Raw genomic sequence first — 16,538 nt, forward strand, 5'->3', positions numbered from 1 at the left:
AACAAACAATGCCCGCTCCACGAACGCATAAATTACCTACACCCACGCCCCGACCCCTGGCTCGGCAGCCCAAAAAAAGAAACCTGGGACGGGGTTTCCTAAAATGAGAGCTTTTGTTTTGTCTTTCCAACTGCAAACATCCCTCTCCGAGGATGGCACAAGCAGTGCTCTGCGTTCTGACGGCAATCCAGACCGACGGCGGCTCGCCCGTGACAACGCCCCCGGCCTGGCTGGGCCAGGTTCCCGGGCGCGGCGAGGGGGAAGCGCAGACCCGGGGGAGGGACAGCGGAGGCACTGGCGGCTCGGGAGGGGTGAGGAAAGCGAAAACGGGGGTGGGGTGCAGAATGCACGGCCAATGCGGCTTTAATAGTGAAACTTCGGGAGAGAAAGGGACAGGCTCTCTCCCCAGGTAACTACCTTGGGAAGAAAACCATGAATACAGACGGAAGTGGCAGGCAGCAGCAACTTTGAGGTGAGCGGCAAGTTGTTCGCCTCCTCTCAGGCGTTTGCTCCGCGCCCCCGAGCCGCGCGGCGGCGGCGGCGGCGGCGGCCGCACCAGCAGCAGGAAGCGCGGCCGCAGCGGCCCAGCCCCGCTCGGCTCCCCCTTTCGCCGGCGCCTGCCTGTCTTGCGTGTGCGTGTGCGTGTGCTCAGCCTCAGCGTGAGGGGCACCTGCTCGTCCGGGCTCACAGCGCAGGCAGCGTCGCCCGGAGCTGCCGCCGCCGCCGGTGCTGCCGCTCGCAGGCGCCGTGCTCCCTGTCGCCGCCGCCGCCTCGCCACCGGAGCTGGGCGCCGTGGGGCTCCCCCCCTCACAGCCTCGGTCCTTCCTCGCTGCCTGCGAGTCAGCCTGGCTTCGAGTCACGTGTCAGTGCCTGAGGCTGAGACTGGGAAAAAAACGCGCTTCATTCCTTCTTCCACCGCCATACTGTATTTTATACTAAATCTCATTTTTATTTCAACATTTTACTCCCGCTCGGTGAGTACCTTCTCAGTGGCATTCTTGTCCTATTCTTCTTTTTGTCCTTTTTTTTTTGTTTTTTGTTTTTGTTTTTCTTCTTTTTTTTTCACCTCTTTGATTATTGTTTATATTTGGGAAAGCTGGAGAGCATGATTTTGAGCCTTTTCCTGAATCCAAGTTTTTCTAGCATGCTGTGGTTCTGTAGACAAGGCGCTGTGTCTGGGAGTCCGCGGCAACCGTGCCCGCTGGGAGCGACACCCAAGTCCAGCAAAATATGCAACTGGTTTTATGAAAAAGCGATGTGAAGTATGGTGCCTATTTTTTTCCTTTGTAAAAATAAAAAGCATGTTTCTAACTCTTTTTTTGCGTACTCTTTTTCTGATAAGATTTTTGTATAGGTGGGATTTTACGGCAGTGTTTACAAGTTTGTGGTTTTGTAATACTGGTACAAACCACTGAGCAAAGACATTAATTTTCTATTTTTTGGTGCCCTTTTTGGAAGCCGGTGAGAACAAATTCGTTTTTTTCCTCCTGTTTTTGGTACCCATTGATAACATGAAACTTTTCTTGCAGCTGGTTACTGGGATTATTTTTAAGCAAAACACTTTTTTCCTCCTTTAAATTAACTATGACTTTTGCACATTTGACTTTTTTTAAAAAAAAACAGATAATTTTATGATAGATATCCTGATATCTATATTATCCCTTCTTCCTCCTCCTCCCCTCCCCGTAAATCAATTTTCAAATGATGGCAGTGGAAGGTTTTTCTGGAAAAAAAAAAAATGAAGTGCGGTTTGGTTTCCTTGTCAACGGAGGATGAAGTGAACAGCTGAGCAGCTCGCAGAGAGCAGGTACTTGGTCCCCTTGGAGGCGTTTCCCGGGTTTGCAATGGCAACACTGGTCCTGGCCAAGAAATCTCGTGTGTGTATGTGTGTGCGCGCGCGCGTCTCCGGGCAGTGTCCGAGCCCGCGGCGGGGAAAGCCGTGCCGGGAGCTAGGGAGAGCCAAAGTCCGTTGCCTGCCTCAGGATCGTTTCTGGATGTGCGCAAAATACAGTCAATCCCTCGGCTGCGCCCAGGTCGTCTCCGCGGCGGGCGGTGTCTGCGCCTCGGGAGGCGCCGGCCGGGGACGCGGTAGCCCGCGGGCCCTGTAAGTTCTCCGAGGGCCACTTGCTGAGCAGGAGGTGCGAGGGCCCAGGAGGCGGCGCCGGCCGGCGAGGGCGGCCCCTCAGAGCGCCTGGGAGACTGGGGGAGAAGTGGCATCTTCCCCAGGGCCTGGCTCCGGGCCAGACGGGCCGGGAGCTCGTGACATTTCCAGGTCCCCGAGGATGGCACCAGCCCCCGCACGCTCCGCTCCTGCTCCTCCTCTTTGCCTTGAGTAAGCAACGCAGTAGGTCTTTCCCAGCCTGTTTGCTTGTTCCGACGGGTTTTGTTTTCTTAGTGGTGCTGTCTTTGGATCGTTTCTTACGCTTTTGTGTCGCTTTGGTTTTAAGCGCTTGCTGGCGTCTTTCAGATGGGGAAGTAGTTACTTGGTATGATGGTCAGTTGGGTTTTACGTTGAGGTCGAAACTGTTTGAATTACTGAGATTACACCCCTAAAGTACAGAACGGCCTTTTATTGAGTTTTAAAGGGACAGTGTTTTCCCTCTTTTCAACCACCTGATAGTGGCTCCAAAGGTTTTCATCTGAGAACTGGGTACAGGGCGGGTAGGGGTTGGATATGATGTGCTTGATTTCCGGTGCGTTGGAAGCATTACAGTACTCAGTGTTGAATGTACTCCATGGAGTTTATGATAATTTATGATCGTCCTGTTACACGTTTCCAGTATAATCTAGTACTACATTTTTTTGGATGTACCAGTTGGTAATAAAAAGCCTTTTCTGTACCTAACACAGTGACAGAATCTGCTGAAAAACTTGCTGTCCAAATAAATTTCACGTCACACTTAAATCTGAAGATCTGGAGAGTAACTATTATTGAAATGATGTGCTTTTTGAAGCTTTGATTTTCTTCCTCTTTTTTTTGTCCCTAAATGAGTTCACTAAATTTGTTATGTGTATTTAACTTGGATTCAGTTAAAGTAAATATAAAGCAAATGAAATTACTTTTTAGTTCTCAGATTCAGTTTTTTCCTAGGTTGTCTATGGACATAAAAACTAATTCCAACAAGCAAAAGGGCTCATAACAAACGGGTTAATAACATACACTATGGCCTTTTCAAGCAAATATTTCTCGAAGCCTGTAACCTCATATTGTGGAATGAAAAGTTTCATGTGCACATTTCTTTCTTTGTGGTGGGAGAGTTAGGGGTGCAAATGGTTATCTGTAGAAGATTAAAATGTACTGTAATATCTAGAAGGCTATATGTTTATATATTTAGTCATAATGCAGTGTTACTTCAAACGTCTTTGGAAGTTGCACTGTGAGTTATTTTTGTACTCAGGGTAGCTCTTTTTTTAGAAAGCCCTGTTGCATTTATGTAAGGAATATAGTTTATGTCCTGTCTGTGGACTATCACCCTTGATATGGTGACGGGCATAGTTCTAAGTATTGACAGAAATATTATGTTATTAAGCTTTACATTTTGATTTGTGTGTGCGTGTAGTGAACCTGTTACTAAACTGTAGTCTTTTATACGGTTAAACCACTAACAAAAACATGTAAAAAGCCACTTGCAACAATTCTTGTTTTTATCATTTTAATCATAATGTATTTAATAAAAGTGCTCATTTACTTAAAAATGAAAGCTAACACACGTGTATAATACTTCTTTGCACGTTGTATGAACTGTAAGTCAATTATTTCTTTTAAAAGAAAGATACAGAGTGAATGAGAAAGAAAATACTTGAGTATCAAACCAGAATTTTCATTAAGAGGCCAGTTGCTGTCCTAAGGTGGAGGGGTGTTTTAATATTGGGGTAGAACTTGAGCTGTAGTGTGTGATGTTTCCAAGTGAAATTGAAAATATAAGTGGGCAGAAGAAGATGTTCATAGGATTTTAATTTGGGAATAAATATGTACTTGTGCTTTGAATCCCATAAGTAAAGACCATGGTAAGAATCCTTAAGTCATCTTAGGTTTTCATTTATTTAATATCCATTGTTCATTATATTATGTACTTGTGTTAAATTTCTATTACATTCAAATTTTGAAATTTCCTCCTCTGTGAATCCTGTCTATAACTCTTTAAACTAGTCACTGTTCTTGTGTGTTTTGGCTTAAAATCTTAGAATGTAGTATCCTTGAGTTAGCACCGCCTACTGGTTTCTCATGGAAAAATAATATAGTTATTTTCATTCAGCAAGCAATTTTCCCACATTCTGATCAAGTTAATTATGCCAATTACTTTCAACTGCTTACTGAGAAAACTTTTTGTTGTAGATTTTGCAGGAAGAGAGGGTTTGGGAGGTGAAGGTAGGGATTAAGGAAAAGAAGACACGTTAACATAATTATGCTGGCTATTTGACTGGTAACTGACCTCCTGTATTTTATTATTTGAATTTAAACAAGGAAATTGTTCCAAAATTAAAATGACCTGTTAAACTTCCTATAACTTTTCTATGGAATGTTAAAATTTGGACATTAAAAAAAATCCTGGACTACTAAATTAATTTTACAGTTTCTGTTCCAGTTTGAACATCGTAGAGAAAAAAAACCTTAATGGTTCTGTCTTGAGCATATGGTCTGTCAAGAATTTTTAAATGAAGAAATTTCCATCATTAAATGAGTATTTAGTTATATTTTATATTTATCCTTAAATTATAAGCAAGAAAGTAGCACACTGAGTTTTTTCTTGGCATGCATGAAGCAGCCACACTGCTTCATGTTATACATAAAGGGGAAAAGTTTCAAACATATTTGTAAAAGCAAACATTTAGATTCTCTACTGTAAAAGATACATTGCCTTCTTAAAAAAGATAGTTGGTTTATTTTCTCTAATTTTTATGAAAGGCTAGCTGTTAAAAGAGTGACTATGCAAACAAATGATGCCTTTAGAATATAAAAAATAATGGAACAGCAAAATAATGCACATGCATTTGATATACCAAAAATATTGTATTTTCCTAGTTAAAAGAATCATACACTATGTGAGTTTTTAAGTAACATAGGCATTTTTTAAAGCAGCTATTAAGAAGAGTGTGGAAAAACTTTATGTCTGTTACATTCTTGAAAGCATTCCATTTGAGGAAAAATGTGGTCATGCTTTGTTTACTGTTTACTGGTATTGTAAGAAACTAATTATACAGTACATCAAATCACATCAAACTCTTCATTGGGAGAAGAGAAATGAAGTGGTTACTTACAATTGTTTGCATGATAAAAACAAAACTGAAGAAAATATTTGATTACAGTTCAATTTACTCTCCTCCCTAATGTTAGAAAACTTTATTTTTAAATGGTGACTAGCTGCACCTTTAAACAAATAGTTATTTCTTCACTTCTTTTATCACATTGCCATTGAGAAAATTCTATTTTGTGTATAAAAAACTGGGCTAAAGATGAATTTTATTCTCTGTTTATGGAACTCCAAAAATATAATTAAAAAGTAATTTTAAAAATTTCCTCACTGATCTGAAGTTATTGTTATTATTTTCTTATGATTTCATTTTTGTTTGCTACTTCTAGTAACTTGCACCGATGTTTCAAATCCCATTTTCATAATTCATTTTATTTTTTAATAAATATTGCTTCCATAATTGACAGTGGCAATGTAAAATTTCAATTAGTGACAACATAAACAATTAGTTTTACTCTACCATGATTTTGAGAACAATAACTTTTAAATAAAGTTTAAGTATTAAGTGATTTCTGATGTACTGAAAGCTTATTACACATTCAGCAAGTGTTATAGAAATATAATTCTTGTCATTACTCTTCTTTTTATTATTAAATTTTAACTTATGGAACACAATTTTAATAGTTTTGCTTATTCTCATAGCTTTTAGATTTTCAAGAAAATATTGAGGAATTTTGGTTGTTTGTTAGACATGCTAACTAGCAAAGTTACACACTGTAGAAAATTGACTGTGGTTTTCTAATTCTCCCATAAATTTAAAGATTTTTGCTTGTTTTGCATTATCTTGTTTTTTTTCTGGGACTGATTTCTGAAAAGTATAGATGTGTCTATTTCTTTTTTCTATCCATTCCTAGCCACAGAGAGGGCAGTGGGAGAACATCAATTAGTGTTTAAGATAAATGTCTTACAGACTGTCCTTGGAGACTCCTCATCCCCCTAGTAGTTAAGACCGCAAGATTTATTTCTTGGGCCATGTATACATCTAAATGGAGAAGAGAATTATAGTGGAGAATTATATATAATTCTATATGTAGAATTAAACATGGGAACTCTTCCTGCTTTTCTGAAGGATGTAATGGGACACATCACTATGAACCCTCATACTGAAGAAAAACTAGAGATTTTATTTGCATAAATACATTTTGTAAAACTGCATCAAACTCATTACTTTTGTTTGCTTAGAATAATATAGGTATATGTTTTATCTAAACTTTAACAATTGAAAATTAATTGCATTCATATATAACCCATGTGTTTAGATAAAATATATACATTTTGACAGCCATATGCTATATTGTAATAGGAGTAACATGTTTTGAATCGGTTAGGAAATTGTTGACAGGCTGGCATAGGGAAAGGCTATGTTTTCGTTAAGAGGGAAAGAAATGCAGGATTAACATTTATTGGTGTGTCAAATGAATGCCTTTCCATTTGTTTTTCCTTTCTGTGAGCAAGTCATATAATTATTTTTATACTTTTGAGGAAGCTGAGACTTGGAGATATATGTAACATGCTCAAAGCTGCACAGATAGTAGAGAGATAAGGGACAAGAATGTCTGAATTGACCCCTCATATCATTCCTTCTATACAGGGGTATTCCAGTTCTAGGGAGGAAATCTACTTTGTTTTGTTTTATTTTACCTACTGTAAGATAACTACTCTATATTTATTCTTAGTACATTATTTAAAATGACCATAGTTTGGCACATTTTCACAAGTGAGTGCTGGGGCCAGAAAATAACAGAAAATGGCATGCAGAGACTTTTACTGGTTCTAAAAGGGCTTCCAAGTAACCATACCATCACACATCTCTCTAGGACTATAGGATTTTCTGAAGAGAGCTAATATATGGAAATCTATGAGGGGCCACTGATATTCTGTGGTCAGGACAAAATAGATGGTTCTACATCTACAGTGGCTTTGCACAGGCCCTGGGGAAACCACTTAATGAGTATTTACTTACTAAGTACAAAATGTAATCTCTACTCTTGAAGTTTTTGCAGTTTGATGTGGAAAATTAGTCTTTTGCACAAGAAAAACTGAAAGGTGATTTTTTTATAACACAGCAAGTCTATAAATATAGGTGTCTCTTCTGTCTGCCAACATCTCACTGTCAACATCATCTCCACCTCAGAATTTCACTGTTACACATATTTGGATGTGACATTTTTCATGCTTATTTTATCTGTTTGTTAATAACATAAAACACATATAACTGTAAGATGTTATTTTAGGATGCTGCTTTTAATTGCCTCTTGAGATGTGCGAAAATCTCTCATTATTTGATTCCCTGAAACTTGAAAAAGTGAGTATTTTTCAACAAAGAATGGGAATAGTAAACCACAGGGGAGGCAGTGTGAATGAATATGATGAAATGGGTTTCAAAGACAGTCGTAAATGTACAAGTAAATAAAGTCAGTGATTTGGAGGCCAATGTATAGGAACTATTAAAAGATGTACTTGAGTTTTGGAATCTGGATAGCTTTAAAACTAGTGGTATAAAACAAAACAAGAGAAAACAATTTCTAGAGGAGAGCTTGATGTAGTTGGGTGTGGGAGAATGGTTTGGTTTTGGACATACTACTGATTTGAGGTTCTAACATTAACTCCTGGATAAAATGACCAATGGGCAATTGAAATTCAGGTTGAGCAGGGAAATTAACTGAAAGCTAGAAAGAGATATTACAAAATTTTCTACATTAAAACCTTAGGAACGAATAACTGATCCAAGACATAAGTTTGGGAAACACCTGCATTTTTCTGAGCGAATATAGAAGGATCTGGTTAAAGACAAAACAAGAGAAAGAAGAGGATACTAATGGAAGCTTAGGAAAGTGTGTCTGTAAAGAGAGAAGTGTTAACAGAGCTACTGCTACATAGGCTTAAAGGAATGTGAAGGTTGAATAAATAGTCCTTGAATCTGTGACTTTTAAGAAGAAACTAAATGAATGAGACATTTTAGACCTGAACAAATGAAAAAGCATTCCATGATTCTGAATATAGTGTGACAGCATCATAAAGAGGTCAGTTCCCAAGATTGTATGTGTCACTTGCTTGTATGTGTGTGCATGTGTGTGTGTTTGTGTGAATGTGAAAATAACATTATCTCAATAGGAAGACCAGTAAGAATCTCCAACTAAATAAATTGATTTTAAATTATGTATAGAAAAATAAAAAGTAAGAATAGCAGGGGTACCTCTGAAAAAGAAGAGCAAAGAGGGAACCAAGCTATCAGATATTTAAATATAAATATATTTTAATAAAATAAATATATTTACTGACCCTGTCTTCTGAAAAGGATTGTAATGTCTCTCCAGGGGCAGTAAGCACATCTAGTGCACAAATTGTGGTTTCTAAATACCTTTCCCACTCAAGGGGATCAGAGCTCTTTAGAGAATCGGCTGGTTCTAAGTCTGGGCAGAAAAAGTACAAGATGAGCCTATGATATCTCACTGTGCTAGAAAGCAAGGAAATATCCAAAGACAAATAAGGTTTTATCAAACTTATTTGTAAATTGTAGCTGTAAATGAGACCAGCTTGTAGAGCCTTCTAAATGCTAACTTTGGGTAAATTTGAAAATGAAGAATTGTTGCTTCCCAACTTTGGGAGTTTCCTGGATGAAAGTCAAAACTGGCCCCCATACATGGAGGACAAGTGGAGCCAGAAGAACTGGCATGCCACTCCAGATTGGTAGATGGTAGGTTTAACTAGAAAGGGAACTCACATCCAAGGCTTATCTCGGGCAGCCACAGGATGATTAGATCTCAGCACCTGTCCAGATGGTCTGAATGAAACATTTCTTTATCAAGGCTACATCCTTGAAATGGCTCCTAGTATGGTAACAGTGGGCAGACTATGCATTCCAAGGACAGGGGAGTAGAATTGGAGCCTCTAATTGCCCAGATCCAGCTTTCAGGTCAACTTGTGGTCATGTCCTCTGGATGAGGCCCTCCAACAAGAGTGACTATAACAGATTGTAAAACATTGAATGAAGTAAATCTATGAGTCCATAATGATACTCTAAATAAAAAACAGTAAAATAAGGAAACAATTCTGACAATAATTAAATTAAAAGAAATGGTTAGCTTGCTTTTTAGGAGGAACTCTTCTCTAGTTGATGAGGGACAGGTCTTTATAGTAATGTATGTTGGTAAATATAAGAAATGCTAAAATTAGTGACTGTAATGGGGTGTGTGGGGGATACTTGATACTAGGGGGAGTCTAGTATCCATAATGTTATTCAAGTAATTGTACATTAATGATATCAAAATAAAAAATAAAAAAATAAAGAAATGCTAAAATTAGAAAATTACTGTTTGGGACTCCCAAATGAAATAAATGATTCAGGCAAGAATCATCAAAAGGTGCTGAAGCCATTAGCTAGAAGTATTTTAGGGACTAACATCATCATGGTGCTCAAGTATTACTCCTTAAATAATTGAGTGATCAAATCCAGCATCATTAATAGGCAACCTGACACCACAAGTACACAGTGACATTTGTGAAATAGTGTTACCAGAATGTTTAGACTGAATCTAATAAAACCTGTTCAGACTTAACTTCTAGTTTACAGGAAAATAAAGGAAAAGAAGAACAGGTTAAACTTAACCATGAGGAAATAATAAGACAAATTCACAAGGTTTATAGTATTCTGCATTGAAGATACCAGACATATGGCCTAGTCTCTTCAAAAGTCTTCACTGTTGTGGAGAGACTTTCTGGAGTAGAAGAGATCTCAAACAACCAAATGGAGTTCTTGAAGCAAAAGATCAAATGTTGGTAGAATTGGAAAAATTTGTATATGGGCTAGGCAATGAGTGATATTAGGAGATGCATTGTATCTCCTGATACAATGAATTATAGGGATAAATGCTGTGAGGTCTGCAACCTGATTTCATATGAATCATCATAAAATTGTGTGTATGTGTGCAAAGCAAATTACCATTTGTTAATTTTTGAATGCAAGGAGACGTTATGCAGATTTCATTGTATTCTTTCAAATTATCTGTTTGATTTTTTTCACTAAAATTGTTGAAAAATCTTAGTTGTCATTGCAGAAAAATATGCATGTTAGGGTTAAATAGAAGCAGAAGTCACATTGCCCATGTTTAAGGTCAAAAGGAGTCTTAAAGATATGAAGACAAAAAGTAAATGAAATTTAATCTTAAATTGTGGAAATGAAATATTACTCAAGGAAGTAATATTATTGAATGAATATATATTTTGAAGGCAGATTAAAGAAAGTCTGAGTGCATATTTGATTTTCTCAGGATGGACTTTTCTAGTAAGAAGAGATGGAGATATAAGGGGAAGGAGGTCATCCAGTTCTAAGAAGGTTGCTGTGATCAGTAGTAGCAGAAGAGTTTGGTCACATTTTAGAGAAGAGGAAGGAAATTAAATTAGTTCATTAGTTAACTAAATCATTATTTAGCCCTGTAGTGGAAGATGGAGATTCAGTGGTAAGACTAATAAGGACCCAGCCTGCAGGGAGTTTGCCATCTAATGCTAATTTTAGTCTTCTCAGATAAGTGCAGGGTCACAGTGAGATGAACTGGTATAAGGATAGGAGTTAGGAGAATGTAGGCAAGATTATACAAGAGGTCTCTAAAAAGTTCTAGAGCTACAAGGATGAATTTAGCAAAATTAACAATTTGTCTTCACTCCAATCAACACAATTTCTTCCTTTTCTCTAACAATACTTAATTGTAATCTGAATGGGTCAAGCAACAACTGAGGTTTACTAGATTAGCAAAGTATGCATAATGCAAAACAAAGAGCCAGACCTTCTGGCAACAGTGAGTATATTGTAGAAAAGACTGTTGTAAATCTGGGTTGGGGCAGAGGGCAAGGGCAGCTCCAGATGCATAAACTAAGAACAGGTAAAATTTGAGAGCTTGAGGTCAGGTGAAAACTGTACCAGCTCAGTATTTTTAGTAGAATGAGAGATATACAAGAATGGATGGTTTGGTCAGAGGAGAATATTGTATTTCCAGATTTTGAAAATGGAGAAAAGTTGGCATGAACAAATTTTAGAGTTTAGGAAAGCATGCAGTCAACTAAGGCAAATGCTGCTGATGTTAGGAAGTTAAAAGTATTGTGAAGAAAGGCTGAGTGTTACAGGTTAATTTAGAGAAAAGGGATTTTGTTAAATCTATAATTGGATGACAAGGAAAAATTTGGAAAGGAAAAGTTTAAAACTTGTGCTAAAAATATCAGTGACATCTGGAGGTTTATAGTCAGCTGATGCCATAAAGGAATTTTTAAAACTTTGTGACTTCTAGGATTATAGCCCTTTCTTTTGGAGCATTTCATTATGAAGAGAGCTGTAGATAAGTAATCTGCATATTTATTTTGCTTGTGTCTGATTAGAACTTCAAGGTAATACAAAAATAACTTCTTCAGTGGTACTACAACTACAAGTTGAGTTTTATAAGGAAGTCATTGATCAGAAGCAGGGAAACTAATATAGGATACAGTTACTTTCTAAATACAACAGTAAATGATTCTGATTTAAAATAAGGGTATAGAGTGTTTGTTTATATATTTTGTCATCTAGTTCACATATATATACATATAATTTTAAATCAAGAGTTCGTTTAGCAGGTAGATAGACAGTATGCATCCAGCTACTTCTGTTTCTGAGGCCGCTATGACCTCATTCCATTTATAGATAATCCCTTCTGGACCAGACTGACTGCTAAATGCTTAGTCATACCGTACCTTGTATTAGTGACATAGTGGAAGAATATTTTATGATCCTAGGTAGTAAAGTAGGAGGAGGAAACTGAAAATCAGGTAGGTGATTTGTCAGATATCTCGATGCTGTGAAATGGCTGAGTGAAGGGCTAAACTCAAGCCTTTTTGCTGCATGTATACCTCCATGCCTTGTTTAAAAGATGAAGAGAAAGAGCATTGATTTGTGTATCACTGAATCACTGACGTTTGTCCAATAAAATAGGCACACGCACAAAAGCTCTCTATGTATGGAAGATTCAAAAACAAATAGTGCTTTCATTTGAACACATTGTGCTTTTGTCCTCAGAGTCTTCTGAATTGCTTCTGTTCAGGGTATAAATGTGAGATTTTGAACACTTGTTCATTCATTCTGCCATTTTTTTGTTAGGAATCTATTGTATCTAAGTTACTGTGTTTTAGGAGGTCTTAATAAGTTTAAAAATAAAATACAACACTGGACCTACCCTGATGAACTGACAATGTCTTGGGCAATGACATGGTACATATGAAAAATGACAATGAATAGTTATCAGAATTAAGAAGAGTAGAGATGATTACTTAGAGTTGCTTAGACTATTACGGCTCTTGAAAAATTTGGAATGCAGTGCCTCTCATCTCTGATGACTTTGCAAGGTCCCCACCTTGCAAGATTTGAAAGTACTCTCTTGACATTGTATCCAAAGTCAACAGTATGTGAGAACATTCAGGGTAAATGTGTAGCAGGAAGAGTTAAAAGTGCCAAGGAAGGGGACAAAAGCCACCAAACGATTTAGAGAGGACCATCTGGGAAAAAAGCAGAAGATAAAAAGGAATAATGGAAAAAAGAGGAAAAAAGAGGTCAGCAATAAAGGGGTACAATTAAAATGAGTGTGTGACTTTGTATTTATGAACATTTGTGCCCTAAAATGGAGTCCATTGCTTGAAAAAATGTATTTTATTTTGGGATATATTGAGATTACTCAAAATTTTAAATAAAAATATCTTAGTAGAAACTCTCAAATAGTATAATAACATATGAAATGAGTTCAGAAATATTTACATTGTTAGATTTTTTGAGATGTCTAACAATGCAGTTTTATTAATGTAGATTAGCACATGAATAGTGTGAAATGTTTTCAGTTTTATTTAAATTCTGAACTCATTGCATCATGTTTGCAGTCTTTTTCAGAATTGCTGTATCTTCCTTCCCTATTCCAGACCTCTCTTCTGACATTGTTGCAGTTCTGGAAAAAAAAAGAAGAAGAAGAAGAAAGAGGAGAAAAGAAAGGGGTAGAAGAGGAAAGAAGGGAGATAGCACAGCAACCACAATGGGAAAATACTCCCTAGATTGGCACTGCTCAGGAAAAACACAGTGCGAACCACTAAAGCAGGCCACCCTATGTAATTTAAATTTTTCAGAACACACTTTAAGAAAGAAGAAACAGATGAAATTAATTTTCATAATGTATTTTATGTAACTCAGTCTATCAATAGTCTACTCAACATGTAATCAGTATAATTAGTTTTTAGATTTTCTACAGTTTTCTTTTTACCAAGTCTTTGCAGTCCAGTTTATATTTTATTCTTTAAGCACAGAACTAGCCAAAGTTAAAGTGCTCAATATCCCATGTGCTAGTGGCTACCACAAAGGATAATGCAGATCTAGAAGTTTGAGAAGTCGCGGGACTTTGTCACATTTTTAAATTCCTTTTGACATCTTACTCCTTACCAGATATTAGCCAAGATATATTTTAAAATACTCTTGGATTGTCTCAATTTTAGCTTTCACTTTTTATTCAGAATGTAAACTGAAATCCATTGAAGTTCATTTTTGCTAAAAAGGAATCCTAAGACATAGTCAATTGGCAAAGAAATATTAATATTTTTACATTAAATAGTTCTTGAAAATTTGATTTTTTCACCATTCTATGTGTCATGAGGTATTATATAATGCAGGAGATTGGAGCTTTGAATATAGAAGGGGCAGGTGGTGATAAATTTCATGAGATAAAAGTAAAGTTCTGGATTAAAAGGGTATCTTATTTTGTATTAAATCAGAGGATTAATTCCCTTATGTAATTCCACTCACAAAGTATGACTCATAATAAAGTGAATAAAGTCAAACCAGTTTTTGATGATTATATGTAAAATGACAGATTAATTGAAAGAAACACTTCAGTTCATAGAAATTAAACGATTTGTGTGGTCTCCAAGATTAAAGTGATTTATTATATTTGGCTAAAACTTGTGAATCACCAAGAACTTGATAGAGAAATAAGAGCACTGAATTTTGATCCATTATCTCTCATTATTTGGTTGTTTCAGAGCTAAGAGTACGTTAGTATCCCTTTACAGGTCTTTCAAGGCGCGTCCTTCTGTGAGTGACGGAATGTGACCCTGTGAATGTGCGTGAATGCCTGGGAGGGTGTTAATGGCTTATAAACAGCTTTACGAAATGGCATTAGGTATCTAGTTGCCATATAGAATTAAATTAGAGTAGTTGTCATCCTTTTTTGCTTATTTGTTTCATACCATACCTCTTTGTCTCTAAAAGATATGTGACATTATTTTATTGAAATAAATTTTACTGTAAGATAGATTTCCTGTTTTTCATACCTATGAAGGGAATTGAAAATACTCAAAGCATGTTGATTCTAGATTTGGAGTTCTGAATTTTTGACTGAGAGTGCCATGGTTTTGATTCAGATGTATTAACTGCAAAACTTACGTATTTCAAAATATTAATGAACCAATGACACTTTTTTCCCTTCCTGTCAAAAATGTTATTGTGAACTTGTTATCTTTATCTAGTGAACACTATATTGGTCTATCTGATCTTCAATTGGAGATTATTTCTTAGTTCCTTGTGATCTTTGGTAAAGGAGAAGTTTAATATATCTAGCAGTTATTGAAATTTCCTAATTTCACGTTAGGTTTACAGCAAATACGAGGGAGAAAGAGTAGCTTTGGGTTTGTTACAAATGAAAATAAATTGTTTGGCCTTATAAATTCCTTTGACGTAAGGATCAGGAAATATGATCTAGAATATTAGTTGTCCTCAAAATCTAAATTATTAATTTTATACTTGATTAGATTATTTTCCTCCAAATAACTAAATTGATACAAATATTCTAAGTAAATGCATATCTTTTAAAAATGAAGTGAAGAGTGAAAAATGGTCAAAAAAGTCTTAAAAGGAAGAACTGCTAATGTTGAAATTTCAATTACTAGTGAGGAAATTCAAATTTTCATCTCCCTCTTTACTCATATTATTTGGTATATATCATTTAAATAGTGATGTAATTTATAATGAACACCTGTAATTATGTAATAAATACATTGTATAACTTATGTAGTTTATATATAATGATCACATATAAATGTATATATTATATTATTAAAGTAACATGCTTTACTGTACTCCATCATGAATATTTTGTTGGTTTTTGTTTTGACAGTATTTTTTAATAATGTGTACTCCTATAATTATGTCTTTCTGTGTTTGTTACCACGTCCATTGTGGTACCATTATACACACTTATAATATATATGAACTCACACATATATTTTTGGTGAAAATGCAAGCCTAACACTTCATCCAGTGTCTTCTCATCCAACATTGGTAGGAAAATTGGGTGGATTAGACTTACTTACAGATGATATAAAAAACATAAAATCATGTGTAAAGTTTTTGAAGGTATTGTCAGGAGCAGTTTGTACATACCTTTCATGATACCTTTAGAACCTAACCACTAGAAGTAGACGATGCAATTGCACTTTGTAGACTATTTTTCTTGCCTAGGCAATGACATTTTGAACATTTACCTTAAAAAAATTGCCAAGCATTTTTAAATTTGAGTTTAAAATGTTATAATAACTTCTTAGTATTTTCACCACATGTATATGCATTAATTTTGAGTACTGTGGTTGCTTAATAGCACAAATAACACTTCTTTAGTAGTATATCATTCATAGGTGAAAATTACTTGAAACATATAAAAACAGTATTACATGGGAAAGGAGTAGAGACATCAGTACATTTTGCAGTTATAAATTAATTTATTTCCAACAACAGAGAAACGTTAGTTATTTTCAAAAAGAAGCAAATGGAAATGAGAAGGATACTTACAGCATTTACCCTGTATCACTCAGGTAAATGGGCTTTTTACTTGCCATAAGGGGACTGCCTTGTGCCATGAATCTTTTCTAGAGAAAAGGTGTGTATGCATATACTCCTTTTGAGTCCTCCAGAGTTGCCAGGATGACTAGAGTTTGCTGATAAGAACTGGAACCATTTGGTGTCTTGTTTTTTGTTGTTGTTTTTTTCTTTTTCTTTTGTCTGTATGAGTCACAGAAGAATTTTATAGAGTACTGGGAGAAAATTTTAATTTTACCACCAGATTATTCTAAACTAATTTCAGTGGAAATTTTCAAATGCTTTTCTTTCATTTACTGATGAGTTAACTAGGGTTTTATCCCATAGAATTGCTGATAGCAAGAGTAAAAAATTGGTGCTTCTCAAAATACAGTCTGCAGCCTCTTGGTTGCTGCTTGGAGGTAAGAAATTGAGAC

The 16,538-nt window shown here is 36.2% G+C and overlaps 1 protein-coding gene across 17 annotated transcripts in view; it reads left to right on the forward strand.

The window, feature by feature from the left end:
* Nucleotides 1-239: 239 nt before the first annotated feature.
* The window catches only part of RALYL (RALY RNA binding protein like), a 772,862-nt gene continuing 756,563 nt past the window's right edge, over nt 240-16,538 (forward strand). For 3 of the 17 annotated variants that reach the window (XR_012128296.1, XM_073229774.1, XM_073229775.1), the window contains exon 1: nt 240-472. The gene's annotated coding sequence lies outside the window, so the exon portion shown is untranslated. Of the gene's footprint in view, nt 473-504; nt 975-1,711; nt 1,808-1,912; nt 2,105-2,124; nt 2,333-16,538 lie in introns of those variants that run through there. The other 14 variants (XM_073229772.1, XM_073229770.1, XM_073229771.1 and 11 more) reach the window with 11 other exon arrangements.

Source organism: Manis javanica, chromosome 2, assembly GCF_040802235.1.
Source record: "Manis javanica isolate MJ-LG chromosome 2, MJ_LKY, whole genome shotgun sequence".
NCBI lineage: Eukaryota > Metazoa > Chordata > Mammalia > Pholidota > Manidae > Manis > Manis javanica.